Source organism: Leptonotus elevatus, chromosome 18, assembly GCF_054856555.1.
Source record: "Leptonotus elevatus isolate MCC_2025b chromosome 18, RoL_Lele_1.0, whole genome shotgun sequence".
In the NCBI taxonomy this organism is placed as follows: domain Eukaryota; kingdom Metazoa; phylum Chordata; class Actinopteri; order Syngnathiformes; family Syngnathidae; genus Leptonotus; species Leptonotus elevatus.
Genome location: NC_141256.1, coordinates 4,765,753 through 4,787,416, shown reverse-complemented (window position 1 = coordinate 4,787,416; position 21,664 = coordinate 4,765,753). Strand labels below are relative to the sequence as shown.

General features: G+C 37.4%; 1 long non-coding RNA gene across 1 annotated transcript; it reads right to left on the bottom strand.

The window, feature by feature from the left end:
• Nucleotides 1-5,820: 5,820 nt before the first annotated feature.
• LOC147158341 (uncharacterized) lies at nucleotides 5,821-20,407 on the bottom strand. Its single transcript, XR_015090870.1, has 3 exons — nucleotides 20,198-20,407; nucleotides 15,077-15,167; nucleotides 5,821-7,116 (listed from the first exon to the last, which is right to left on the bottom strand). It is a non-coding gene; the product is annotated as an uncharacterized LOC147158341 (long non-coding RNA).
• Between the last annotated feature and the right edge of the window lie 1,257 nt (nucleotides 20,408-21,664).

The window sequence follows — 21,664 nt, the reverse complement described above, 5'->3', positions numbered from 1 at the left end:
ATACGGCGGTGTATTGTATTACAGGAAGTTTCCAACAGATTCTTGGATGTGAGCTTGACAAAACCTTAAAATGGAAATTTTAGGAATTCCATGTGCTTTTGCTGCACGTACTTTCCTTCAACCGGTAAGACTGGAGGTGATGGTGTCCCACACATGCCAGCGCACAAAGCCCAGCATTCATCCTCGGGTCCTGACTGCATGGAGAGCAGCAGCCGACATGACGGAGCGCGACGTAGGACTGATATTTCATGGAAAGGAAACATAAGTCCTGAATGAACAGTGCTCCGAACACACCTAGACATTTTTTAGCATCTAAAAGGCAGACAACGTGCCAGTGTTCGCAATTTTAGCCCCTGAATGGGTCCAAAGAAGCGAAACGATCACTACAGTACTCACCATGAGTGCATAATACAAGTGACAAACGTGTATATACATATAGTCAGTGCAAATTCCACAGTGTTCCTGCTCATATTATTCTAGACGCAGATAATAAAAAGGTAAAATAGTTGTCTGATTTGAAAACATAGTAATCTGTTGTAAACTGTGCTTCCCTTTTTTCTCCTGCGGGTGTCAGTGCTGTGTTTTAAAAAGTGATTAACAGTCAAATAACTGATGATGAATAAGAAGAAGCTTTCACACTGATGGTATGTACACAGACTTACATATGAATGGACCATCAATTGGTGAACAGGTGAAGCTAGAGGGCGGCTATCTTACGTCGCCACTTTTACTGACAACTTCAATGCGGTTTTCATTGAAAACATTATTATCAATGCGTGATTTACACCAGGATCTCTATAAGAAGTAACGGGGGCCTCTCAAAAGAACGAACATCACCGTCTGCATCAGTCATTCAGAGTTTAAGTAATAAAAGGTATTATTTACAGATTAAATAGTCAAAATACACAAGGAACACAGGGTAGGACTAGATAATAATTTTACATGCTTCATATTTAGCTTAAAAAAATAAATTACGCAATTCTAGAGGGCTCATGGGAGCAAATAACGTTAAAAAGTCTCTACTCTCACTGTTTCTGTTGATCGCACAGGCAAAATAAGACTTCTTGAGTCATGATGATGGGATTTTCCATGAGTGAACATGCCGGGAACATTGGCGAGTGGTGAGCTTGATGGGTGCCAACTGTGTGGGAAGAGCAGTCATCATTGACTGGAGCAACAAGACTCAGATACAGTAGGTGGACTTTCTTTTATCCCTGAGAACTGGCGGACTTATCACAAGCAGCGCTTATTTGATGACATCATCGCCTCTGTCTGAATCATCAAACGCCAGTTCAAATAAATCTGCCTGCTGCGAGTGAATTTATCAATGCTTCATTTAAAATCTTGAAATGAAATGTGACTTTCCCCTTTTAAGTCACTCCATACATCATTCATTTATCTTTATTTAGCTTACTGCTTTGCAGGTTTTGTAAAAAAAAAAAAATGACAATATATCATTTATTAGCTCGTCCTTTCACAGGTCAAACATAATTTAAAAGCACACATTCGATTTGACACTGTAGCTGCTCTATTGTGAGTAGGTCCTGCTACTGTGATCAAGTGTGGGTGGATGATAACTCAGCTCTGATGTCATTGATTAAAAAAGAACAAAGCTAATGTTTGAAGTATTAATAATATGGAAGAAGATTAGGGCCAGTGAAGAGTGATTTTTTTGGGGGGTGGGGGGGCGGGGTTCAGGAGTCTCACTTTATTCTCAGAATTCTCACCTTAAAGTCAGAATTCTGACTTTATTCTCATAATTCTGACTTTATTCTCATAATTCTGACTTTAAGTCAAAATTCTGACTTTAAAGAGAGAATTCTCACTTTAATCTCAGAATTTAAAGTGAGGATTCTCTCTTTAAAATCAGAATTCTGAGATTAAAATCAGAATTCTCACTTAAAAGTCAAAATAATTTTGTGGGGCTTTTATTGTATTTCATCGGAAGAACCTGAGAAAAGGTATACACACAAAAAATGTATGTAATGTATGCAAACTCACATTCGAGGCATTAAAGAGCAAACATCACTGATTTTCAATGCCGAGGTACAGTTTTATTGTTTTCACATTTTAGATTGGTTACTATGACCTGAGGGTTCACTATTCATAAAATATGCCTGCAATTGCTTAAGTGGTACATGTGGTGTGCATATACTCTATAGCAATCTTTTTTTAGCTGCTTATTGTACAGGCCAAATATTTGTTGCAGCTCTTATATTGCTTCTCATTCTAATGTGCAAATGGTCATAATGTCGTGCACAATCATGGATTTACATTTCCAGTTACGCCTGTCTATTCATGAAGGTCATGACCTCTCTTGCTTTGAATGAAATATTTGAAGTTAAGATACGAAGGCACCTCTGGCAAGCCAGACATCACTTGGATCACCACATGCATTTTTTTTTTTCTCGCTCACTGTTATGTCTTCCCCTTGCTTTCTAATAAATGCAGCAGCTGTGTGAAGTTTTACGAAGATCTTCCGATTCGGACGTCTCATTGTTAAGCATCTGTATTGCTTTCATTCGCGTCCTTCTTTTCAGATTGTCTTTGATTATTCTCTCTTTGTTGCTCTGAATACTGCAGACTCCAATTTTATCTTTATAAAATTCCACTGCTCCTAAATTGGGTATGTTCAGAAAAACTGCTTGTTTAGAGACTCCGTAGTGAGGGAAGGCTTCTTGAGGGTTCTATCCCAATTTAAATATATAATGCACAATGTTTCATAACATCAATAGGTTGAAATAAATTTGGGCCACTTGAATTGACTGGAAGTCAATACAAACATTTGTTTTTAGGTGTCTCAACAACAACTAAGTTATATGGGCATGTTTTTTTTCTCTTTGTGCTTTCATTTGAAGATTTCATTCATTTTCCATACCACTTACACAATCTGAACTTGGATACGTACTTTTAAGTAAATTGACTGGACACTGTGTAATAACAGGTAGTAGTTGAAAATGTCAGCATACAGTGCCCTCTGATAGCACATATGAGAGTTTAAATTGTGACATTTGCAAATACAACATTCACCCCTCCATCACAAAGAGCAGGGCTGCATTCAGGCGGCCTCAATGAAAACACTTGACGGAGAACCCTTCACTAATAAACCTTTATATGACTACTAAATCTTGATCTGACTAATTTTGAGACCTCGACTTACTGACAAAGGACAAGGTACAATTTTATATGGCAGAGTAAAGGCCTCTAGAATAAAATAAGAGTGATTGGACAAACTCATATAGGCGCATAGCAACTGCATGGCGTGGACCACATTATCATATTATCATCATAAAGCCAATATCCCACTGAAAAGTGAAAAAAATGTTGATTTAATGTCAGCGCTCCAAAAGGGACGATCAAAACTCTTGAATGCATCTACGCTACGGAGAGAGCCAGATAGCCAGCCGCCATTCTACGTCACTAAGAACTGAATGTGTTGTGACGTAAATAACAATGGTGGCGTACGTCCAAATAAAGTTTCTACAAAATGTAAATAATATAGAGCAAAAAGTCTGGGTTCCTTTTAAGGGTGCAACGTTTCCGAAACGTTCTTGAAACTCTTAATGGTCTTTTTTTGTAAAAGAAAAAAGAAAAAATTATTGCAACAAGAAAAACCATTAAGACTGTTTGGAGAACCTTAAGGAACCATTAAGACTGTTTAGCAAATGTTTAGGAAATGCTGCAAATTCAACATTGGTCACCTCTCAGCGGGATACGGGCTTTAAGAGCATATCATCATAAGGGTTATAGTAACTGCATGAGCATAATAACTGCATAATCATAATACCCCAACATCATAACACAATAACCTCATGACCCAACCCAAAACAGTCACCTATGACCCAGTGATCCAGTCACCCAACCAAAACACAATCAAAAGTAAAATCCAAAAATATTCTTTACAATATATTCTATGTGGCTTCACTGGTCTAAATGTGGAATTCTGATTAAGATTGCGTTTGTGGAAGATGATTTAAGCAGCAAAATCCACCCGTTTTTATCCATCTCAAACAGGCGGCCATTTTGCCACCTGCTGTTGGCTGAAAATGACAACACAGCGCTAGGCCTGCGAACGTCACATGATCAAACTCAGTGTGCCGTGATTGGTCATTACCTGAGGTGTGAGCAGCAGTGATGTCATTTTCAGTCGACAGTAAGTGGCAAAATGGCCGCCTTCTAAAATAGATAAATATATTGGTAGATACTGTAAGTTTATTTTGCTGCTTAATTCATATTCTACAAATGAAATAGATAACATTTCTGAGCACATACTTGTGAGAATGACCGACTTGACTTAAGTCGTCGAGGTTATTTACAAGACTGAACAATTCTGTGCTCGTGTTACTCGGGGTGACCAGCAGTCGTAGATCACAGTGTGAAACTCGGCAAGTTAACAATTGACTTGAGGATGTGGAGCGACAGCTGAGCAGGACCTCTTCACGCTGGTCATTAAACTTTGTGACCGCGACCTGGCGAGCTTCCCCTGCTGTGCACAAGTGAGGGACCCTGCTGATCTGGGGACAGAGCGCTTAGAGCCTCTTCACCGCAGAGGGTCAGCAGCGACACTGTGGTGTTGTCACGTATGTTTAGCTGGATACTTGACTCGAAATGAATACAGACAGAAAATAAACATTAGACACATACACATTTTGATACACTCTTCAAACCTCAACACACTCTTTAACACATTTCAAACTTGTCTACCCTTGACCTCTCCATATGGAAAATGAAATATTGATGACTAAATCACTAAATGACACTTTGAGAAACAATCACATAATATTTATGGGCTCTGTGAAGTAAAAAAAAAAATCTGTTATCGTCCATAGTATATATTTCACGACCTCAATGTTTTTTGCTAGCATGTGCCCTGTGTAACGTGAGATCATGGAAAAGAATTAAAGCGGTCATTACTCATATGACTTAGGGGGTAGAGTAGACCTTCCTAAACCCTTGAAAGTAGCCACCCTCAGACCACTTCTAAGAAAAAAAAAAGAAACCCCTGCATGAGTCCTTGTTAATAGATTATAGACCATCTCATCACCAAGATTGTGGAGCAAGTGTTTTTTAATCAACTCAGTAAATTCTTGAACTCAAACTGACTTTTTGATTAATTTCCATCAGGTTTATGACCTCATCACAGCACAGAAACAATACTCATTAAAGTACTAAAGATTAAGACTGAACACTAAATCAGATTGATTTAACAAGACATGTGGGGTCCTTCAAGGGTCAGTCCTTGGACCCCTTTTGTTCAGTCGGTATATGTTGTTGCCTTTGGGTCAAATACTATGCAGATGACACAGAGCTATATTTATCAATGTCCTCAAATGACAGCAAGAAGTTTAATCAATGTGTTGTGCCGCGTAATTTAAGTTCATAAAATTCATTTTATGTTCAGTAGGCTATTCAATTTCAGTATCCTAAAAACCTGGCATCTCCCCCATACCAGAATGGTTCAACCCAACTTGTCTTATGCCACCTAGAATCACATGTCCATCACTTGAAAACTTTATTTAAAATTCAGTTAATTATTTCTTCTTGAGAACTGAGCTTTATATGATCCAAAGGAGGACACTTAATGTTGATAATCATTTGCATGTGCACAAATCTTTATTTATAAATTAATTATATATTTATTTTCTTAACGTTATATCTTTTTATTTCGAAATAGTTCAAGAGACCACATAAATATAAATAGAGTCAATGATGTCTCCCCCCAATCAGAAATGCTTTACGCTGGTTAGGGGTACTTTTCTGAAAAAAAAATTTCACAGTGGGTACGTCACTGAAAAAAGGTTGAGAACCGCTGATCTAAGATCCAATCAAGGTCAATAGTGGTCTGCCAAGTGCAGTTTGATCTTCCAGAATTTACAGTCAACAATCAAGGCAAGAATTTTTAAGATTTATTAACTACCTGTCGCTGATAGCCAAGGTTGCTCTATTTCTCTGTTATTAGCATTGTTTTTAAAGGTATAGTCCGAAGGATTTGCTTTGGTAGTTTCTGGGCGGATCGGACTGCTCTACAGCATGAAGGATGGAGTGAGGACTATCTAACTTGCAGGACATTGGGCTTCATAATCGGCTAATTTCAGCAAGACAAAAGTAGGGTGTGTAAAGTGTGCTATAATTGTTGATTCTTGTGCTATTCTAATATAGGACATTTCACAAGCAAGACACCTGAGAACTGCTTTAAACTGTTAAAAAATACGTACTTTGTCGTATGTGCCCGGTAACTGGAAACGGTACTAACCAAACTTACGTCTGAGCACTTAAATTGTTAACTTTGGTTTTCTAATGAAGGTGATAAAGTAGCACAGTGTCTGAGGGAAACGTCTGCCTTTCACTTCGATTGATTTTGAAAAGCTATGCGTTTATATAGAACAGCTCTTCATAAAGGGATACAAAGTTACTACTCTCTTGCAGACAGATTTCAGGAGAAGGCCTGCAAACTTTATTTCTCACAGCAAGACAAATGTTGTTTTTCAATAATATCGCACACCGGGTGGCCAAGGAACTGAGGTCAAATCTGAAATAATTTGGACTGAGCCATTCCTCTCACTTGGCTGAGGCTGAGTACTCGCAGTTCTGCATCCGCAGATTCACCTTTTTTCATTTTTTTTTTTTTTTAAGCACAACCTCCCCCCCCCCTTTTTTTTTTTTAACTTACCATTAATCTGCCTTATAAAACATATTTGCGGCTTTCACCGGACTGAAAGTAGTTGTGCCATTACAACTCTTTGTTGTCACATCATCCATGATGTGACCTTTATGCCCACATAACAGCAGACAGACTTCATACGTCTGGAAATATATTTCATGGAACACATTTGGAACGTGTGCAGACCTCACTTTTGCCCTTTTCCCCCCAGCCCGTGCGGGGGTGGACGTTCGGTAAAGGCTGTACGTCTCCACATCATGCATCAATCAATTTATCTGTGTGTTTTCACAGAGCAACTCTGTCACTGATGCAATATTTCATCTCCCCCGCTGCCCCCCTGCAGATCTGGCTGCTGTGATGTAGCGCCAGAGGAGAAGGAGAAGGAGGCAAGGGCAAGACGAAGGCCTCAGTTATTCCTGCCTTTTAAATGGCACCGCTGGGAAAACACCAGGGACCTGGAAAGGTAAAATCTATGATACAAAGGGAAACATTTTTTACTGCTCATGGTCAAGGTTCTACCCTTCTGATTTGTTCACAATTTATCTTTAAATCTGCATTGCAGTAACTTTTTATATCAACAGCGGAAAACAAAAAAGGTACCGTTAGGTCAATTTGAAGATCACATAGTAGTCATTCTCAGCTCACTGATGCATTTTATTGTGTTTTAACCCATTGTTTGGGTTTAGGGGCCCACAACATTGTCTGAGTTTGCTGTTGGCGGCGGTTTTAACTAAAAGCAATAAAAAGCCTACAATGCATTACCTGCTGAGCTTTAAATTGCAGAAGGACAAATTTAGCAACGTGTTGGTAAACATAGCGGTGAGTATTTTTGTGGCTATTGAAGTGAATATATTCACCATTCACCTTCATGTAACTCAACATTAAAAGGTGAGATGGTGTAAATCCAGTTGCAAAAGTCAAACCAGCACATAAAAAAAATGAAAAACTGTGCTGGTCTAATAAAATTCACAAATGGTCTCACATGAGCATTTATAGCAGCTGTGAAACATTTGTAATATTACTGGGCTAGCACATTCCTGCACTGTGACTAAGTGCCTTTGTAACGTAAATTATATTATATTATACTATATTATATTATATTATATTATATTATAAATCAAAACCTTCCGATTTCTGTGCAATGAATGATGCTTGATAAACAAACAAAATTCTCGGATGAATATTAGATGACAGTAAACCATTCAACATAAATAATGACACTTTATGGACTCTTTTTTTAAATTGTATTTATTTTTTTAAATTGTGGTTAAAAAACAACTATATATGTTTTTGAAAGATTGATATTATGTTGAGCCCATATCACCCTCTCCGTCATAGTTTGTGAAATGTGGAATACATAAACTAAATCAATAATAGTAATTCGGCTCTGGAGCCACATGTGGCTATTTAGTCCCTCTCCTGTGGCTCCCTGTGGATCTTTTTTTTTTATAGTAGAAATATTTATTTATTTTTTTACATATTTATTTTTAGGTTGTTGTTTTGTTTTTTTTGATAAAATATTCTTCAAATGAATTCATGATTTTTTTTAAAGAATAATTAAATATTGTCAGAGCCCAAATTTTTAAGTAGCCAGAAAATGAGATGAAACGGAGATGAAAAAAAGTGTTAACAATTACCTGAAAATATCCAAAAAGGAAGAGGAAAAGCCTAAATCTACCGTCAAATGTCCATAAAATTGCCTAAAAGAGAATTTAATAAAAGGGTAGAAAAGAAAACGTTGAATATAAGGTAGAAAATTACCATAAAATGTCTTTGGAATGCACTCCAAAAAAAATTATTCTGAAAATTCTGAAAAAATGTTATTATTAGTAATTCATGATTTATTTTTTTTAAAAGAAGAATTAAATATTTAAAATGTCAGAGTCCACATTTTTAAGTAGTCAGAAAATGAGACGTAACGTAGATGAAAAAAAGTGTTTTAAATTACCTGAAAATGTCCAAAAAGGAAGAGGAAAAGAAAAACTGTACCGTAAAATGTCTATAAAATTGCCTATAAGAGAATTTAATAAAAAGGCAGAAAAGAAAATGTTGAATATAAGGTAGATAATTACCATAAAATGTCTTTGGAATTGCACAAAAAAAAGAAAAAAGAAAATTGATTTTAAAAAGGCAGTCGGAAAGTAACTATAAAATGTTTAAAAAATAAATTAAAAAATCACGAAAATTACCATATAATTTACACTAAATTGACCCCTCCCAAAAAGCAGAAATTTTGGTTTAAAGGGGCAGAAAATAACACCTTTTAAAAGTGACCACAAAAAAAAAGGCAGAAAATGTATTTAAGAAAAGGCAGGGAAGAAAATGTTCAAAAATAAACGCAAAATGTCACAAAAAAAGGAAGTAAAGATGCATAAAATGATGTCCATGACTTTACAAAAAAAAATGTGAGAAATTTGCCAGAAATACAGAAAAGTCTGAAGTCTAAAGTATGAAGGAAAAAAACAACATTTATTAATTTTTTTTACATAAAAAAAAACACGGAAGCTGAAAGTTAGAAGAAAATGAATGTCAAAGTATTGGATGCTGCATATTTTTGTGTTATGGTGCATCCCTAATTATCTCTTGGGCCCTCAGTACATTAGACTAACACCAACACACTGTTTCCTTCATCACAATCTTCAAATGTTTTGTGGCTCCAGACAGATTTTTAGTTATTTTTTGGGCCAAAAATGGCTCTTTTGACAGAAAAGGTTGTAGACCCCTTACTTAAATAAATGAATGAAATAAAAAAAATAAAAAAAATGTGTGTGTGACTGAACACAGGGCACCTCCATGAAATTTCCCCTGAAGAAGAAAATTCCCATTTTATAAATGTATTTTATTTTAATTAAGAAATAATTTATATCAGGTGAATAATGTCTTTGTATCAAATATATTAACCCTGTATTCTCCATACAAGCCGATGTATCATTCAAATGACAGTGTTTCAAAGATATTATTTGAAGTAAACATTGTTACTTTTCAATATTTTGTCCAAATTATTAACATTTAAAGTGCTTTGTTATGCAATTAACTCATTCACTGCCATTGACGGCTAAAGACATAAAAAAAATAATTTTAACTATTTCTATTAGAGTATGAAAACCTAGAAAAAAAAAAATTACATTTCGAACAGCTAACTAGTGAAGTCATGCGATTAATTAGGCCCCTAATTTTTAATCATCTTTTTTTTTCTTTAATCTTTTTTTTAAGAATAAAAGATGATTAAAAATTATGGGCGTCAGGTGATTAAATTTTTTTAATTGTAATTAATCACATGACTTCACTAGTTAACTCACGATTAATCACAAATTTTATATCTATTCTAAATGTACAATAAAAAAAAAAATCTTGGTTTTCCTTCTCTTGTTAACAAAAGTAGAAAAAAAAACGTTAAACTAATAGAAAAAGTTCAAATGAATTTTTGGCAGTGAATGAGTTAATTTCTCAATAGCACATCGAAACTCTGACTTAGCAATTGTTCCTCCGCTGCAACCACAGCGCCGATTGTAGCCACCATGAGAAAACAATTACCATCTGTACGAGCCAGATCCTGAACATGTAGAACATTATCTTAAGCAAATAATGATCACAAATGTCCATCCATGTGTCCCAACTTTATATGGCACGTGTGAGGAATGTTGCGCATCATGCGTTCAGTGAGCGCCTCTTTAAAGCGGTGATTCATGGCAAGCACTCTTTCAAGGTGTACGCTGATCAAAGGTGTGCTGGAGGTCTGGTTTCACTTTATGAGTCTGCGGGTGAGTGTGTGTGCGCGTGTGTTGGTCAATTGGCAGGATTCGATGGTGGAATTCTATTTTCCGCAAGCCCACATCTGTGTTTGTTAATGGCCCAAAATAATGCAAAATACTCTCCTCAAAATGTTTCACCTGATATATGTGGTGTATTGGGAATAATACCGTTATCAGTGACGTATATAATTACTTCCACTACGCTCTAATGATTTCATTGCTGTTCTGTTCAGTATAAATATGCCAAAATATTAAATGTGCCTGGCACAGGAAATATGTTCTTATTTTCTAAGCTCAACTGAATTTGCAACACTTCTGTTTGATATTTATCTAGGTGTCCGCTTTAAAATAAAAGCATATGTTTCGTGACTAAAGGATGTTAAGACACTCAAAATCTGCGGATTAAAAAAAAAAAGTATGATTTATTTTGGAGCGGATTTAAGTGTCATTATATTTGTCTTCTGTGTTAAAATGTTAAAAAGCAATAAGAAAATCAGCAGCTTTTTGCAGATTTTAAAAGAGGAAATATCGGCCAAATACGCAGCTTTCTGCTGCTGTTCTGCTGATGACACTTTTCAAAATAAATACGCCATTAGCCATGAAGATGAACAAGGCAAGTTAGCTGAGTCCTAAGAACAATTGCCTCCCCCACGGAGAACTCGCGTTCAAACCCTTCTTGGACCACATATTAGTACATTCGATGGTTCGATACCAACTGACTATCATATCAGGAAATTGATTATAATTTCTCGGAAATGATTAAATCCCACATTAGCCAGATTGCAGTTCAAGTGTTCTTTTTATTTATTTTATTTAACTGCAATTAAAATCATAAAAATTTAATTTTCACATAATTTCTTTCATAAGCATTCAGTTTAGCATTCAGCTATTAGCATTCAGCTTCCAGCATTCCCACGCAATTTCTGCACAAATTGCACTTTGACTAGTTAACAAGGATATCTTTTTCATTTGTAATGGTAAAATAAATGTATCTACCTTAAAAGGAGACATATTATTAAGCAGATTTTTCACTATTTGAAACCTTTTCCATGGTATAAGATGCATGCTTATGTCAAAATGCCCCAAGTATCAAGAATTATAATGCACTTTGCAAACATTATTTATTTTCTTGCTGAAATTTTATTTATTTATTCATTTATTTATTTGTGGCTGACTTGGTCTTATTGAAGTATGAAACAGTATCCTGAAAACTGTTGATCCAGTCCAGCTTTCAATACTGTACCATGATGACAGGGGGCGGAGCCTGACCTAGCAACTATTGTGGCCAGAGTGAGAGGCAAAAAAAGTGAAAAAGTGAGCGCCCATAAAATGAAAATATATATATTTCTACTCGAGGCGACATCACTTTATACACTACACTGTGTGTCCATCATTTTGCCAAGCGATGTGTGAGCCAGTCATCAGAGGCTAACACTGAATGCTAATGCTAAAATGTGAGTCCAACAAATATGTTGTCCATTGGCATAAATTGACATTTTCAAGCCAAGCATTACATTGTAAAAGCCACTTTAACTTCATTTGTCGCTAAATCTGGCATTTTCTTTACTTTGGAGTTATAGTTTGACTCTATCATTACTTAAAGACTAGACCAGAGGTTACCAGGTTAATATTGGAAGATATATTTTGTTAAATGGATCATGACGGTTTCACCAAACAAATGTTGATCCGGAAAAAAAAGGAAGCACTCATCCATCCCCTGGAGAAAATGTTCACCTTTTCTGCCGCGGGGGTCAAAAGTCAGTTCAGTGCTACCTCGGCTCCTGCTTGTTCATTGGGTCACCACCTGGATCTGTTTTTAATGCTGGATGGTAACCTCAAATATGCCTTTGTTACAGCACCATTTGTCAAAGATGTGAGCGGAAAGAAAGTCATTTTTGTGTGAGACACTTTTTTTTCATTGCTTTGTTTTTTTTTTGCATAAACTTAAAATTAGTATTTTGCTTTTCTTTCTCCCCATCCAGAGGTACGACTAATAATAATATAGTTAACAACTTGTTGAACTAAAACTAACCTGTGGCAGAGTGCTGTTTATTTAACAGAGGTTGGATTGTTTACGTTACCATGTGAACTAAAAGAGCACTTAAGGAGCGTCAATCTCTGCCAAGACCTACAGTCTGCTTCTTTATATCAAAGCAGCCACTAATATCAACACAATTGATGAGGTTGATTTTCAACAAATGGACCTGTTACACCTTCAGTGAAATCATTGAAACATTAAACATTTTAAGAATTCTTCTTAAAAGTTGAAGTTGTTTTGTTTGCGACGTTTACTCATGTCTTATTTTGAAACGTATACTTTTGATTTGAAAGGCCGCGCCGTGTTTCCGTTTCCTGTTTTCAGTCCTCCGTTCGTCATTCAGCTCGCAGCGTGCAGTAATAAATGACGGAGTGATTCTGATTCGTTGCAATTCAAATTCATGCCGATACGTTCTTATCTGTGCTTAGTCAGAAACTATGAGTGTTAATGTCTCTTATATGTTCGTTTTTTGGCTGATGTTTGCACTTTGTTATCAGTAGTTGATATCTAACTGCTAGTGCTAGTGTGTGGCTGATAGTAACTTGATTAATGTAGACCAACTATATAGTAAATTTTCATCCAAAACAGCCTGTGAACATTTATATATTTGAGTTTATTTGCATTAGGACTGTAATTTGCTTTTGAATGATAGAAGCACTTAGATAGTTGCTTTAAATGTAATTGTTGTTATTTCTTCAGATACTGTAAATCTGCACATGCAAATAAGAATGCATTTTGAGTTGATTAAATGGTTGAGTTCAACTGAAGAATTTTACCGGAGAGCCCTGTGATGGTTAATCACTCCTAAATAACCTTTTCAGAGGTTGACTCCTCAACAAAATAGTGGAATAATAATGGAGGTGGTTGTTGTGGTAGTCATTTCCAACTTGTAGTTTTTTCTGTTAATGAGAATCAGGTATCACAACAAAGCGGTGGGACAAGACGGGAAGCAATCACCATACCAGACTGGTGTCAAGTAAGCAAAGGAAATTACACCCACATAGAAAATCACATGCACCATTTCATGTCTTTCAAAATCTTATTAATAGGATTTCTAAATCTGTTCCAACCTAAAAAATGATATGTAATAGAATGTTTTATTTAAGTGATCATGATGGGAATAAGAGTAATGTGTAGATTTTCACAAATCACTATTATTCTAATGAGGGATTTTGTACAATCTGCGATATATCTTTGCTCAGGGGATTGAATCAGTTGCAATCGGGCTGTTTGCGTCATCTTAGAATAAGTTTTGCAACAAAAATAAAGTACATGATGTCATCAAAACTTTGTATTTTAACATTAAAATGAACCTAAAAAATCTGGTGAACCCACCCACCAACCTAATATGAATCATAATAATTATTGTCAATTAACAGCAACTTAATTAACATAAAAACACAATGAAAATAAAATTAAAAATAAATAAATTATTTTCAGGGCCACGCTGTCATGTTATCACTTTTATCCTCTTATCATACCAAATATGATATTTTGTAGGGCTGGGGTTTAAAAAAAAAATCAAATAATCGATATCGAATTGATTTTCCTTTTCAAACCCAATATCGATTCATAAAACCATGAATTGATTATTTTATATATCTCTTTTCCCCATAAATTCTTAAGAAAGTTCTTTAAATTTACTGTTCACATGAATTTAAAAGTATTTTCTTATTTATGAAAGACATAACTTATTGCTCTTTAGACAATTCAGAATATTTTTAATTTATATTTATAATTATTGAATTAGATTATTAAAATGTTTTCCTCTCATCCTTGGTGATGTCAATGTTTGCCTAACCCTTCAGCGATTATAACACGTTACTTTCATTCATAAACTAAATCATTTGACCAATTACTGCCTCCGCAAACTTTACTTGGGAAGTTATCATGTCCTTGACATTTAAAACCCATTTGCTCCCAAAAACATATAAATACGTTCTATTTTAAATGTTTTAAGTGTCCCAAAGACATATTTATAGTTTTTTTTATGGGTTTTTTTTTAATACCAAAGCATACAGAAGGCTATATTGCAGCCTCTTAAATGCACAGAACGGTTGAAGCAATGGTAGTTATTACAAAACACGGTCAACAGGTGGCAGCAGAGTATAAGAGATCAACTAGGCCCATGTTGCAACAAGCTCTTTCCCCCACTGTTTTAAACAGATTTGTGAATAATGATGATTAGCTATGTTCTAATGCTAATTGCTGCAAAACGGAAACAGATAGAAATGTACTTTTTTTCCAGATTAAAGAAGAGACTAATCTTTCTTTTAGTAGGTTCCATGTTTTTAGAGCAATAGAACACAATATTCTGTGGGCCTTGCAAAATCTGTCAAAATCCAGTAAAACCGCCGGGAGCGAAGGGGGTTGCTTCAGTGAAAATGGCTGGGAGTTAATTAATTAAGTTGAATTGATGTGCCATTAATAATCAATATCGGATTGATTTTAAGTGAATCGAATCCAATCTGATTTTTGTTTTTAATTGAATCAAACTGAACTCTTGTGAATCGAAATTATTGAGGAAATCAGAATCAAGTTAAAGTCACACCTTTTTTTTTGTATTAAGCCAAATACATTCTTGACTCATGGCCATAAACAGGAACTGAATAGTGAAGTAGTCACCTTTCAGCGAAGTCTTCTGTTGACTCAGACATCTGTTATGAATTGATCCCTCTGTATTTCCTACTTTGCACTTGGAAGAAGAACTGCGTTCCTGCGAATGTAACAAAGTGCAGTTTAGCGGCTTAGGAGTACGAGTTGATGAAACAAAGCTGGATAGTCATAGCTTAGTTGGCAGTGGAGGCTGACACTGCACAAGGATGTTGAAAGGGCCAAAAAGTGCACATTCATATTCCAAGCAGCAGAGGGCGATGAAGAAAGAACAGTGAGTTTATTCAACATGTTATTCGACAAAGCTGTGGCACAATTTGACTAGTTTCAGACCGATGACATCAAATATAGGGAAGTAGTTGCTTCAAGTTTTAAATTAATGGTACACTGGCTTGCGTAATCAAGAATATAGCAAATATCCCCTCATTTCGTATATAAGCACAGCACTCAAATTTACTCCCTCTCTCTACATAACCACATTGAGGACAATCAATTATGGCCCCAGTGGGAGTCTCAAGCAAGACTTTGTCATGTTGGAAGGAAACCGTATATATGTCTTTAAAGAATGCCTCCTCCTCGCTGACCTGTACATCCTGTTTCTTGGCACCAGAGACTCGTAACTGTCCTAACGTCACATCACTGCAAAAGACCTCTGACACCTGCTGCACACACGTGTGTGTTTTTACATATGTGTGGGGGCATCTGCACAATATTAGGATTCAAGCCGTTAAATAGAATCTGTAGAAAAGTTACAAAATACACACACACCAAAAAATTAATAAATCATAGTTATATGATCCATCATAAAACTTGGCTTTTGGGTCGTAGGATGAAATATTGTATATTAAAAGTGGTACAGCAGCATCCTCAAAAGCACTGCTGTTGTACTCTTGACACTTGACTTTAATAACATATGAACATACAAATACCGCTTGATCTTTATAAAAGGTACAATACGTTTCTTTGGACTCCTCAACTGAATGCATTAGTGCAGAAGTACAGTTCACTACAGAAATTAATTCCAGCCAGAACGCTGCAACTTGAGTTTTGACAAAAAACTAAAAAATCTGAACGTATTATTCCAGTCCGAAAGGCTTTACACTTTCTCCCAGTTAGTTGTCATGATTTTTTGGTAAAGAAAGGAGGGCACAGTGAATAGGCAGAGGGAATATGTAAACGTGGTGAGTTTATTGAATTAAGGCAAAGAGGTGAGTTGGCAACTGTGAGACGACGTGACTGGACTGGAATTTACGGATGGGACTGGACTTGGCGTGACAGAACCGGACTGGATATGATGTGAATTGAATTGACTTGGCGTGGCTGGACTTACATTTGACTAGACTTGACTTGTACTTGACTTGGAGTGACTGGACGAGACGTGACCGGAAACAGACTTAGCTTGACGTGGCGTGACAGACTAGACGAGACTGGACTTAACATAGCGTAACTGGACTTAACGTGAAGTGGTTTGACTTTATGTGCCGTGAAGTGGCTTGAATTTAGTGGCGTGAAGTGGCTGTGATTTGACCTTGGCTGAAAGTGGCTGTGACTTGACTTTGGCTTGACTTGGCCATGAGACGAAACACACAACCGCCAACGACAATGCACCCACACGGACTGAACAAAGACAGCAGACTAAGGCCCCATCCACACGAAAGCCAGTTTTAATGTATCCTCACAAGTTTCTTACCGTTGAGGCCGTTTCGGAGCTTGAAAGCGATCACTTTTAAAACCGGGCTCCAGAGTGAAAAGATTTCAAAACACACCCCGTACGCTCGAGTCTGGACACCATATGCAGGATACTCCTCCAGTGATGACATAATGGTCGCAGTTTGATGACGTATGCTCCAATTCTAGCGTGACCGGAAGTCTGTCAACAACAATGGCGGATAGCCGTGTCGTAGTCATTTTGCGCAGCTTCCATAGCTTGCTTATGCTTTTGCAACAAAATATCCCGCCATTGTCACTTCTCCTTTTTTCATCTTTTTCTGTTTCGATACATGCAAAGCCGTGTTTGTTCTGTAGATTGCAATAAAGTTAGAAAAAAAAGTGTTTGTCTTCTTTGTTGATTCTTCTTCTACGCTTTCCGTTAACTCCCTGTGGCTGCGCTACAGCGCCACTCCAGACTTGGCATATACATTACAGCCGTTAAACGTCCTCAACGTTTTCTTTTAGACACACGCAAGTCTTGAAATGCTTCTGTGTGTACGAGATTTGTTTCAGGAACGAAGCTGGCTTTGCTTCCGTCTGGACGGGGCCATAATACACCCATAGTGATTGACTCAACAAGACACACCTGGGAGAGACACAAGTTGCTGAGAGCACTGATTGGTCAACACACAGAGAAGGGAAGACACACACAGGTGGAGGTGGTTACACATGATGAGACAAGGGGAGAAACAAGGAACACGTAACAAAAACACTAACCACAGACAAAAGATAAGAACCCCTCCCCCCCCCCCCCCCCCGAATCAAACAAAAACCCAACCCCACAGAAACGGAACATAACAATGTTTACTGGTTTATCGATCGCTGAATGGCTTAGGTTCTCAATACATTTTTTTTTTATGCTAATTGTATATAAATCTAGTAGAGTTCTGAGGTCAGCAGACTCGGGTCAATTAGTGGTACTGACAATTGAAAGCAAATGTGGTGAATCGGCATGTAGCTGTTATGCTGCAGGTAAATGGAATATGATGCCAAGAGAACTGAAATTGTACTAGTGTAAATGTTTTTAAATCTAGGTTAAAAACTGTGCTTTTATCCCATACCTATGATTAAGATCTTTTAAAGTATTTCTATAATATTTTTTTACAAATCTTGTTCTTGTGCTGTACGTTCTTTAGTAATTTTAGTTAACCACTTTTTAAAATATTTCTTAGATGTTTTTTTTTAATTTCTTTTTATTGTTTTTATATCCCTTTGAATATTGTATGTGAAGCACATTGAGCTAAAAGTTCTATATAAATAAAGCTACCTTTCCTTGCCTACAAAATAGCAGTTCAAAATCAATATTTATCAATATTAACATTTAATAAATATATCATACTGACCAGAGATGCTGATAGAGATACAACAGACCTTTTTTTATGCAGCTTGTCTACTGTAGGGTAAATTTTCCACTCATACTGAATTAAATTATTGAAGTTCAAATCTGATTGGATGACAAAAAAACAACAACTAAATGACTGGAAGCTACACAGCCAAGACACATTATGAAATGAAGACAAAAGTATATAATAGGGGACTCACGTGGTCTTAAAACTATGTCTGAATTTCCACCACAAATGTTTTTCAATTAACTTAGCGTTCTGTCTCCCTTCAAAGACACTTACCTCACTCAACGTCTTCTTTTCAAGGGTAGTGAGCCAGGCAGTGTTATCGTCATATGCACATGTAAACCAACACACATTCATAATTACATTCGCATCTTTAGACAATTTAAGAAGGCGGAAAAATATTTAAAACCCTCATAAGGAAAATGTCAGATTTTTGCCTTTTTCCTTTTTATTAATATTAATATCAAATATAAAGCTTATGAAAAAAATCACTGAGTGAGCTGAAATTGCATCCAATTGTCCAAAACATGTTGAAGTTCAAAATGGCACTGTTCAAAATTATTATTGTCATTATTATATGTGAGAAACAAATGTTTATAGTACACATGAGTAAAAATTTCCAGATTTTGGCCCCTTTGATTCCCATTATAAATCATAATTTTTCATGTTTTTTTTGGTGCACTGTACACCTGATGTGTTATAGTGCATTTCCCATGATTAACCAAATCCCTTCACTGGGGCATCAACTAAACGTAGAAAAAAAAAAAGACTTTAGAGTCATAAAAGCCATAAAACACCAGATGGCGCTAGAAAGCAAATTATAATTTGTTTTTTGTTGAGCTGATTTATGTGCTTCCTATGTCCCCATTCTTATACCATAACAATAAAGCACGGTTGGGATCAAGAGCTCAGGCCTGTAAGCGTGTGTGGACGGAGTAACAGAGACGTGCACACGTATGAGAGTGTGATGAGTGTATGTGCACAAACAAATAAATAAATAAAAACTAAATGTGTATGGACAGGTCTGATGCCACTGAACATTTTGAGTGGTCGCAAGTAAAAAAAAATATTCAGAAATGACTTAGATATCACACTTCCAATAGAGAGCCAAATTTTGGCTCATTTTATATATTTGTCGTAAAAAAAAAAAAGAGGTGGCAAATTTAAGTCCAGAAAGTAAAAACCTTGCCACAGTTTGGCTTACCATGGACTAGCTAGCTAGCTAGCTCGCTAGCAGGTAAATGAGCTGCCATGGGAGCTAGCTAGAGAGCTAGCTAACTAGCACCTGAGGCTAAAGCCAAACTGTTACAGGGTTTTTACTTTCTGGACCTGGATTTTGCAACTCTGCTTACTGTGACTAACCACTAGCCACCATGCTAGCCTGATAGTGTCAAAAAATGCTACATTCAATAAATCTCAACTAAGCCGTGCAGTTAGCCATTTGAACCCCTCCTCTTTTTTTTTTTTTGCTAAGTGGTACATTATCCAGTTCAAGTTGAACAGGGATTAAAGTTCACTTGAGTAGAAGTTGGTGAACTTGTCTCCCCTTGACACCAGAACCTGACTCCCCAGATCAATTCTGGTAAAAGCTTTTTTCCGTTTCAATTAGATCACATCAGCATTTAACCAATAATCTGACTTGACTGCAGTGCTAGCATGAACACTTGTATAAACTTGAAAGTGCATCACATTTACTAAAACGTTTTATATTGTCATAACCTTAACATGAAACTTGTGCTAAAAATGAGCAAAAGCAGATTCACACAACAAACAGCACAAGAAAAACAAGCCCACACTTAACTGCGCAGATGAAGTAACGCTTGTATAGTTGACTGGGATGATCTCATCCTGAGATCTCATTTTGAGATGATGTCAGACTTTAGATTAGGACTTTCGCTATTGTAAGTGTGTTTCCAAATTTAAAAGCCAGCAGAAGTGTGTGCGGGTAGATAGATATTCACTTTTATTTTTCAGCAATTTGCTCCTCAAGTCTTCAGCTTAGCTTTTTTTTCTTCATCATTTCACAATTCATCTCCTTGCAGGGCTTTTTATTTTATTAAAAAAATGTTTTTACTTGTGAGGGCTTCCTCTCCCCGGAGCATCTTTTGTCTTCTGGGTGTTCCCTCCTTTCTCTCTCATCTCAGCTCAGCACGAATCTCTGAGACAATCCTTTTGATCTTCTTTCCTCCCTCCCTCAATCCGACTCTCCCTTCTCACTCTGTCTTATTGGTGGTGAGCTCATTTCCCGGACATGCACAGTGGCCAATGTCACACGTGCACTTCCCATCAGTGGCGGCGACTGGCGAGAAGAAGGGAAGCGGGGGAGAGGGGAGAAGGGAGGCGACGACAGGACACGCCCTAATGTGACCTGGTGCTTCTCTCTTTCTCTCTCTCTCTCGCCCTCTTTTATCGTGTGTGTGTGTGTGTGTGCGTGTGTGTGTGCGCACGGTGTGGTGACATCATGTCGCTTGTGAGCTGAATACAACATCAAAGGGCGTGACTGCCCCTTGCTTCCTTCCCTGCATCCTCATTATTGATTTTTTTGTTTGCTTTTTTTTTTTTTTTTTTACAATTACTATCCTGATGTCATATAGCTGATTCATATTCAATAGGAATATTGCAGTATTTCAATGAATCATGAATCAGTGTGTAGGCGACTGGGAAAGCTTTATCAGAAACATAAATAATATGACCTCGTAATAATTGAACAAGGAAGAGTGATTTCCCACTGCGAATAGACAACAAAAATTGAGCACATCTGTCATTTTGATGTCTTCTTTCTTGTCCTTCTTCACGGGACAAAATGGGGGGCGGCTGGGGCTGGGTTGGGGTGGATGGGGGGGTCGTGGGGGGAGCGGGGGCTGTGGACCGGTGGGGGTGCCTGGCGGGCCTGCCGTGCCCTGTCCTGCTGCGTTGGGTTGGGGGCGCGGGCCATGTTGGGGTGGGAGGCGCTCCTGGCTCCTGGGTTTGCTCTCCGGCCGGTGGCCCCTGCGGGGCCCGGGGATTGTCCCTTGGCGCTGCCGTGGCCTGGGGGGCCCTGAGGTGTTGCGCTTGCTCTGTCCTGGCAGGGGTCGACGGCTCCCCTCTTTGGTGGAGATTTTCATGCATGCCAGATCCACCACACCAGCATCTATCAAAACTCAGACGCAATCTGCTTCTTCCTCTGGTCGTTGAATCGGTGGAGGCTTGTGTTTGTGGATCTCACTCTGCTTCGTCTGTCCTTCCTTCCTTTCCTCAGTCTTTCCTTTGGTCTCTTGAGGTCTCCCTAATTTGTTGGAATTGAGATGTTTCTGGGGTTGGTGAAGGACTGTGGTTGGTGGCCCGGTGGGTGGTGGGTGGTGTCTGGTCGGTGCTGGATTTCACTTTCCTTTCATTTCTTTGATCCTTCCTGAGGTCTCCTGACAACCTCATGACTCTAGCTGGATTCTGAAGTATTCGGTTTAGGTGAACCGTATGGGATTTTTAATAGGTTTTAGGTGAACTAATGAATACACAGTCACGCACGCACACATGCACACACACACACACGCACATGCACATA